The 9,693-nt window shown below is 33.1% G+C and overlaps 1 protein-coding gene across 5 annotated transcripts in view; it reads right to left on the reverse strand.

Moving 5' to 3' along the window:
* Positions 1 to 9,693, reverse strand: part of LOC109856616 (elongation of very long chain fatty acids protein AAEL008004-like) — a 62,847-nt gene that overhangs the window by 4,626 nt on the left and 48,528 nt on the right. The window contains exon 1 of one of the 5 annotated variants that reach the window (XM_020432081.1): positions 9,095 to 9,292. The exons of 2 other annotated variants lie outside the window; for them this stretch is intronic. The gene's annotated coding sequence lies outside the window, so the exon portion shown is untranslated. Of the gene's footprint in view, positions 1 to 523; positions 666 to 7,099; positions 7,196 to 9,094; positions 9,293 to 9,693 lie in introns of those variants that run through there. 2 more of the 5 variants (XM_020432082.1, XM_020432085.1) reach the window with 2 other exon arrangements.

Here is a 9,693-nt window from a genome sequence, read left to right on the forward strand (position 1 = left end):
GAGTTTCTTATTTTAAGAGGAAAATCCTCTAAATAGTAATATTGATAAGAATATATACTGATTAGAATATAAAAAGCCTCTATAGAAAAACATATATATCTCACTATCGAAAAAGACTATATTCTTAAATAAAGAATATATTCTTAGTTTCAGAAGAATATCATCTAAAATCTTTAAGAAGATTTTTTAAGTATAAAATCTTCAACTTACAAGAATATAATTTTTTCGGTGTAGGAATTCGGCACAATACATAAGAATAAAACATAAGAAAGCACCTAACGCTTCGATATAACGGGTAATAACGACAGAGAGACGCGGATTGTTGCGACCGCGATGGAAAGGCGAGAGCAGCGGCACAATGAAATATCTACAACAATTACAACAAAGAACCGCGAAACGCAACACAACAGATTTTCGGCAACATATAAATCGCGCAACATCGAACTCTCGGGGTTGGCTCCGTCGAGATTCGATTCGCGACAACGATATTGAGTCGCGAAATGTGCGGAAGAGAAGCAACCACACTCACGTTCATCGGCGGCCTTCCGCATAGAATCAGTTGTTCGGCTCTTTTTCCTTTTCGGAGGTCTTTTCTCTCTGTGTGTCCTTCGTCGGCTAACACTTCACCAAGAACTTGATCTCCGGTTGGCAAGCGGTTGGAACGATGAATTTGCGCGGCCAGCAAACAAATGAAACTCGCATTGCTCGGCAATTACTTTTGCTTGTTGAGCGCTGTTCTTCGCGCTAAACAGCTAGATCAATCGGATTTCTTCTTCCGTGACTTTGCGATTGACAGCGGCCACAAAGTCTCCCGACAACATAACGACTCAGGTTCCTTCTCTTGTCCGTATCAGACTCGCTTCTGTTATTTTCATGAGATGAGCTCGCTGAGACTCATTTCTCAGCATCACTCTGAGCCTGTCACTCCGGCGGAAAACTCCGATTCGAATTTTTGGAGATCGGAGCGCGCGCTTCCTCCCCCTTTGAATCCACCGTCGAAATTATATCGCCGAGCATCCTGTGCCTTTGACGTCTTACGCCCCTGGATTCCTCGCTATCTCCACTTCCATCTTCTCTCTTCCTCGCTCCACTTTTATCCGCCGACTACGCAAAGTGTGCTGCTCTCTCCGCGTTGAAAATAAATTACAATAGTGCGGCTGAGCGGCGCACAACAATAACACAAAATGCCTTAATGGCAATGAAATGAGGCTGAAAATAAGAATATTTAATGCAACAATTTGTCGGATAACGATGCTCATGTTTGAATTGACACACAACGCGCCTTTGCTTGCGCTACGCGACCTAACGAGCCGCTGCTCTCCCTTAAATAGTGGGAAACGCGAGCTCACACCGCCTCCCGTGCCAGCCGGAAATGCATCCCCGTGACGGGCACGAAAAGTGTCGCAACATACATTATTTACATATCATATAATAATATTTACATAATATATGTATATGTATATATATATATATATTATGTAAATAAGTAAATTACATTAAAGGCCACCTACATTAAAATACGCAACAATTTAGTAATGTTATATCTTTCTGTTAAATTTTGTATTTGTCGATGACACATTTTTTTTATTTATTCCGATTTGTGTTTTTGGCTTTTTTGAGAATTCTAATGCTGTTATTTGTTCATTATCCGTTTCAATATCTAGAGCGCACCACAATCGAGCTGTCGTATAAAACACACGTGTATAGCACGCGACTTTCCATAATGCGGAATCATTATTAAATCAGAAGCGCTGCCAACGCGAGGCGAACGGATGCGACCGACTGCACGACTCAGACTTTTCACTGAAGAGTGAGAGAAGAGGTTTCAAAATAAGAAGAAATCAGATGTAACTGTCTTTTCCGCACACGCGAATATAATTCCTTATCCCAAACAAATTTGCGGAGATGCCTGTATATAGAAGAAAGTCTCGAGAGAGACGTTGCTTCCAAATTTCCTGTTTGTCGAGGTTTAGTCATTTTTCTAACACACACAATATTAAATATATGTTTCACTATTAAATAACACACGTTTTGAAATGTTTTTTTTTCAAGTTTTGCAATTTTTAAAGTTCTTTCTCTCTCTCTCTCTAATATTTATGTGTACTGAATGTTAACATTCTTTCTGCTCGTTTCTTTTGACAATAGATTCTTTTGACAATGTTGAATTTTTTTTTTTTTTTTATATATATGAACATAAATCGCGTCAATATTATATCGGAAATTATTGAGCGCCGCGAGTAATGTATTTTCTTGAAGATTGCACGATGTTTTGCAATAGTTTCCTCTTCTCGACGTTAATTGGCAACATAGTTTTGTTAATAAATTATCACGCGCGATACATTTACGCGTCTGCATCGAACGTAGCGAATTTATCACCGTGTAAAATATGTGACTTTAGTTTACCGCGAAAATTCGTTATAACAAAAATGAAAAATTACAAAATAACTAAATTACTTTATATGATTATTCAAGAAAGGTAATCGAGCGAGAATTTGTTGGGCGTTATTTGTTGAGAGACAAATCCAGTTCCTTCTATAAAAATTCGCGCGATCGTTCGCAATGTTCGAATATTTACACGTTAAATTATACAATAACTCGTAGAAAATTATACAATGACTCTTAAGAACTTCGATCGATTAGATTTACAATCGATTTCGATTTTGTCATCGTAACACATTTATTTTGCGATAAGTTTCTGTCGGAGACTTTCGCAATTTCACATTTCTTTTTGTCTCACATATTCTACGCGCCACTTCGATCTTTATCTCATAGTTTTTATTAATTGCTTTTTTGCGCAAACTATGATAAAACCCACTATTAAAACTGCGTGAAATAAATTTCAACAATCAATCCGTTTAATGAGTGAAATTGTATATCAGTAGATTTTTAGTAAGATAATTATCACGCTAAATAAAAACACTAATTGGAAATCATGAAAATTGTGTTATTATGTTATGTACAACAATGTTTGTATATATGTATATATATATATATATCCGCACTATATGTGCAACATTCTAAATTTATGAGTAATGTACCAACTGTGCACGCGCACACGAGACACTCGCGCGCGATTTCGCTTTTCCAACACACATTTCGCTGTGAAAACATTTTCACATCGAATATATTCTTCTCGATTTGTACATACTCTATGCTACGTACTCAATCGCGTATAAATAAATATAAAAAAAAAAAAAAAAACACGTACACACACGATACGTAGTAAAATCCAAACACACATGGCCGTCACAACATCATCATCGTTGCGTGCATCAGACACGCTGCTATTCTATTGCTCATCAATGGCTTCAATAATGATCATAATGATTGACTGCAGTTTCACCTACTGTTACAACACGTATTTTCTGATGCTGTGATCAAAGAGATATTAATTTCTTTCGAAATACACATATTTCGAAAGAAAGACAATATATGTTTCCACATGAACAATTCTATCGTATCTTTTTATCTCACTCATTTCACTTTTTTTTTCACTCATTTTTCTAAACTCATTTTTCAAAGTCGTCGAACGAGTTGTTCTCAACTTTCTTTTCGACTGTTTACATTTATATGACGCTATTTTTTTTTTCACGTCTGAACCTTACAGCGAGAATAAATTTATGTCAACATTAATTTGCGTAAATGTCAAGTTTGATTATATTCAATTACCTAGCAATTACATAACAAATAAATATATATATATATACACACTTGCAGGATATAGATTCTACGAGCCGCAATATCATTGAATAGTATCAATAAAATACGCACAATTTTTTATTGCATTATCACCTTGAACGTTACGCGTCTAAAGCAAACACGAGGCAGATTATTTTACGCGAAATACATAAAACAGAGCTAAAGAGATATGAACGGTTGATTTTATTTATTATCGGGGATTTTTTTAAAGATTATGAATTTAACATCCGTAACACAATTACTATTAATCACGCATTTACATAATGTTGTTCGTCTAGTTGTGTTGAATAATTATGCAACATATTTATTGTTTCGTGAAAAGTAGGCAAAAAGTAGGACAAAGCAATGACATTTGCAAGAAAACAAAAACAACAAAAAAAAATAGTAAAAATGTCGAGAAAAAAAATTTCAATTTCATCGTTTTCTTCGCCTTCTCTTCGTGAATCTGGGTCGCTAGGAGCTCGCCTCGAGCTCCTCTTCCTGCTCGACGCGATTCTGTGCCACAGACTCGATCCAAAAGATCTCGAATACCGGTTTGCCAAGTAAGTCATGCACTTCTTTCGCGCATTAATGCGCGTTTGCCGCGTGTCTTGCCACAACGATGCAGACACGTGGATCGTATCTCACGTTATGTGTTCTCTTCCTTATGTCAATAGGAAAAAACACCAAAAGCTATCTTATTATGAAGATCAATAATCTTTACGATCAATAAGTCAATATAAGCAAAAAAAAAAAAACCTGTAGCTGTTCAATGGTCATATTTCCCGCACGTGCGTGTATCATCAACTAAAAAATCGAGATGTCGAATTAATAATTATTAATGAACGAGCGCAAAGCGTTTAATAGATTGTCGATATCTTTGTATAGTGTGTGTATAAAAACATATTAATATATTAATATATTAGTTTGAATGTAATGTAAAAAAAAATTATCGTGTAAATAACGTCAGATATTTTTGTTGGAGAAAAGAATAAACTTTTTATCTTCTTCTTTTTCTTCAATTTTTTTGTCTCTATTTTAAAGTATTTTTTTTTTATTCTACACACACGCACACATCTCTTTAGTTTTTTATAAGATTTTTTAGAGTGTCTAGTAATAGCTAAAATCCCGCTTGTGGGCAAACAATGAGTTATACCGATTCGAAAAGTCCCATCTTGCAATAATTAACGAGTTATTAATTGATAAAGATTCGCGAATAAGCGTATATCCACATGCGCAAAAAAAAAAGGAAACTCATCGTTTCGCGCGCGGCATCTCAATGGGAGACTTTAAGTAGTTTACTTTGCGCAACTCTTACAGCAACGGTCATTGCACTGCACAATTTTATATTAATAACTCTCCGCATATTTAACGTCTTTCGATGGAGTTGCTTAGTGCGTGATTTCATCGTCGTCAGCACTTTTTTTTTTTGTCGTGGAAGTGCTCGTATGATAGAGTGTTGCGTTATCCCTGTAATTTCATGGCCGTAACGTTGGTTGGTCGCCGACAATTTTGCAAATGCGTTTGGCATATTGCACAACACTTCTTCCCGAAAAGATTATTAAAGCAGAATTGAAGAAAATCGCGAACGATTTATTGACGATTACATATGTTTATTACATACGTTTTGCTCTGTTCATGTACACATAAAATGTGTAGACGAAATCAACATCGTACGGTGTAATTACCGTATTTAAATAGAATAGCGATAGAATTAATAAAAATGAAAAATAGAAACAAACCTGATAGTGTCAATTTTAATGTTTAATTTATCGAATTACTTTAGATCGCACTTGTTCCTTTGAATGCGGTCGTTGTAAGTTTGACAATTGCCGTTTGGGTTTCACGAGAAACTAAATCGGCATTTTATATTATTTGTATTAAAAAAAAAAAAACAATCTGAAATAAAATCAAGATTACACAATCAAGATTATGTTGAGTATCTACAATATATTGCCAATTGAAGATCAACAGCAGTCGGGAATATTAAAAAAAAAAAAAAGAAAAACACTGAGAAATATCTATCAAATATTCTATCGAAAATCTCAACGTTGTAATTAGGGAAAACCTCCGTTTTGGATAATTGCCGTTGTCAGAAAAGTGATTGCCAAATTATAGAGTGGCACGCTTTCGATCGTAGAGACAGTGAATAGAAAGGCTTTGGCAATAATTCACGCGTTGCAATTTCATGATAAAGGAAGGATATAACGAACACGCAGTATATCGTAAAAAAAAAAAAAAAAAAAAAACGTAACGTTGATTGTAAAAATAACGACACAAGAGAACTACAAGTCGAGAAAACTTAACTGCAATTTTTGTAATATCAAATAAAAAACAATGATCGTTTTAATGACAATTGTCAAATCTGCTGCAAAACTAAGACGAACATCGTTTCTTACTACAAGACCTAATTGCAAGTTCTCACCATTCATCAATGAGAGTTAATGTGTCTTCACTAACTTTTGTTTTTTTATCTTGAAAGATATTAACTTAATTAAAGTTACCAAAATAAATTTAGCAAATTAAGTTATTTGCTAAATTTATATTTTGGTCACTTTCCGCTCCATTATAAAATATTTCATTGCCAATGTGTTCTTAAAATTGTATTTCACTTTTTTGTAGCGCATTTTAAAAATTGTCTCTGCTTTCTCTTAATAACATCGAATTTTGCAGTTCTCTAAATAATATAAAACGAACAGGGGAAGTCCCCGGATATTTGAATAAAATACGTACAAATGTACAATAAGATTTTTACGTTTATTTTCATATTTAACATTGACTTTGGTACTTGTTTAATTATTTTAATAAAAAAAAATAGAAACATCTCTTAATAATTTAAATAATAATAATACGACAATGTTAATATTTAATTTTTGGCAATGGAAGAAACGGCGGGTAGCCTCAGACATACCTATTAACCTATTAACCTATTAACAATAAGCGTTCTTTGGTTTTGCATCACAATAGTAATAAATATTTGATGCTTCACCGTTAACGCAAGCTTCGTGAGTTCCCAGTCTTTACATTTATGACATTGGATCCAATTTTCTTAAAAAGTTTCCCCACATATGATACATTCTGTAGCTTTGCTACGATTCTGATGAGAGAAAATTAGAATTTTCTTTTTTTTTTTTTTGTTTTTAGCGTTTTATCTTTGATTGCTTTTTTTTAATATGTTTTAATAAACTCTCAAAGATAAAGTTAATTGTACAAATTGTACGGAAACTATTCTTTGCTCTTGTTAAATTTAAACCTTAGAAAAGTGTTCGAGGGACAAACTTGCGGAACTACCCGATAATCTAGATCCTATTTTTTTTATTAATAATCTGTAAAGTATGAACTAAATGAAATAAATACTTTAGTAATCGTAAAACATATATAATGGTTAATAATTCTACATAACTCAAGTCGTAATACTTACGTTTTGTATGTAAAAACCTTTTATAAAGTTTGATAGAAGTGGACGAAAGATTTACTGACGTTAGCAAACTTTACTGTAACTTATGATACGCTCAAAGTTCACGCCACGACTGAATTGCATTTGTCTCTGCGTTCTTGCGAACACGTTTCTACATATAGGGATAAGAGATACAGTGATTGGCCATTTAAGGAAAACTGCGCTATATATAGAGTAAATTATAAAATTAAATTTAATAACTTGAAGTAAATCTTCAGTACTACTAGCTCAAACAAACTATAACAATCGCAAATAAACTAATAAATTTATTAGAAAATTTGAAAAATTGTTCAAAATTTGATAAAATATTTCCTATAGTCAAAATAGACAGTTATTGGCCATATGAGTTCTGTTAGTATCTGTTTACATAACAGTTATCATAATAAAGTTTTTATTTTGACTTATGAAAATATAGGAATAATATTACTAATAATAATACTACTATAATATTACTTTTATTCGGAGCAGAAAAACTTAATTAATATTAAAATGTTTATAATTTTGAATATAATAATAGTATTTTTTTATATTTATTACTTCTTTACTACATGGCCAATTACTGTTGGGAGGCCAACAACTGTACTGTTTACCCCTAACGCTTTGTTTTTGTTTTGACTCAATTGCGGAGAAATTCAAATGTGTCCGGAGATATCCACCGTCCGGAACTACTCGCCGTCCGGAACTACCCGAACTTTCCCTATATTAAAAATAAATTCTTTCGGAAGTTGGAAACGTGATAATCTGGAGAAAAATTTGATTAAGCAGTAATATGCGCGCGCATACACACACACCCACATATTTCAACTAATAAAAGTAATGTCAAGTAGTAGTCAGTTCCTGGAAAAGAGAAAAGTGAGATTGATTGCGCAACAAAGTTGCACTCACGTACGCATATACTACATTGCTTGTAATTATATCTGCAAGTTTTTCTCGATGTATATATCTTAAATACAGATCATCGTATATAATATTAAAAAAAAGTTCTTTCTTTGCACCAATTTATTAAACATATTGTTTTTTTTTATCAGTTTTTATAAGCGAGTATTTTTCGATTTACCTTGAGAAAAAATGATAAATTCACGAATTTCTCAAAGCATTTCCGTGTGTGTGAAAGTTATTACATAAAGTCTATTTTCAATTAAATTGAGTGTGTAATAACGTATGATATCGAAAGTTAAAACAATTATAATATTTTATTTCTTATTTTTTATATTAATTGTAATGTGTAGACGTATCTGCGCGGATATGGGAAGATACATCTGTTTTTTAATTATTACCGTTACGAAAAAGAACTACTGTCGATTACATATATAAATAAATTCAGTAATATAAATATTACTGACAATCACACTAGAATATTGTTAGATATTACAGGAATCACACACTGAGAATATTACTGGCAATTACACAGAATACCAGTAATTATCTAGTATCACTGCCGCAATATATTACTGCCAGTAGTTCTTTTTTGTAATGGTATATACGAATAAAAAACCTTGAAACGTAGCGACTATTACGTACTATGTAGTGAAATATTATGATAGACTACATAATAGAATAAACATAAGCCTTACGTATACATCTTTAAATTTACATCTCATTTTTTATTGCATTCTGCAATTGTACGCATTCCACAGCCGTTGTAAATTACATATATTAGACGAAACTTTGAAAATTTAAGAAATAACAAGATTTAAAAAAGCAGATTTTTAAGTGACCGTTTTTTTAATTTCAAATTAATTAACGTTTCCAAATTAATTAGTAATTAATGTACTATTAAATCCACCAATTGTTATCCTCAAAAAACGATGAATTGAAAAATTCAAGCTGTACTTTTGTATTAAAGTGATAACGCTCCGCTTAATCGATAAAAATCCTTGCGCGAGTTACTGCGAAAGTTTTGAGGATATATCAACCTTGCCACCGCGCGTGTATTCAGGATCACTAATGTTGTCTTACCAGTTAAAGTCGAGCAATACGTAACAACATGTCATTGGTTTCCTGCTACGCTTTCTTCCCGTCGTCGTCGGCTATTTCACCGTCGATGTATACTGTACGAAAGTTCACGTGCAATAGAGCAAACGGTTGTTCACGACATTCATTACATGCGATCGCGTGCGTAAGTTTTGAATAGTCGTCTGCACTCATTCGTTTTCTACGTACAATATGACCAACATGTCGCGAATCATCACTGATAATGAAATCCCCACACTTTTTCGTGCACTAGCACAACACAGACGCGCGCTACGCGCACGCTATTGTTATTTTTTATTTAACATGTTGTCAGTGAACACAACCTGTCACCGCGATGACAGATAGTATATACGTTTTATAAACCATATATAATACACATATGAGAAATGTCAGAAATAAAGCATGAGAAAATCAAACTCAAAAAATAGTGAGAGAAAGAAGTGGAAAAACAACACGCGACTAAAGTCACGTTACAGGGAAAAAGATAAAAAAGAGAATATTATACATATTATATGTAATATTCTATACCTATATATAATACACACACATACGCATATATATATATATATATATATATATATATA

The sequence above is a fragment of the Pseudomyrmex gracilis genome, unplaced genomic scaffold, assembly GCF_002006095.1.
Source record: "Pseudomyrmex gracilis isolate BER0280 unplaced genomic scaffold, ASM200609v1 scaffold_126, whole genome shotgun sequence".
Lineage (NCBI taxonomy): Eukaryota > Metazoa > Arthropoda > Insecta > Hymenoptera > Formicidae > Pseudomyrmex > Pseudomyrmex gracilis.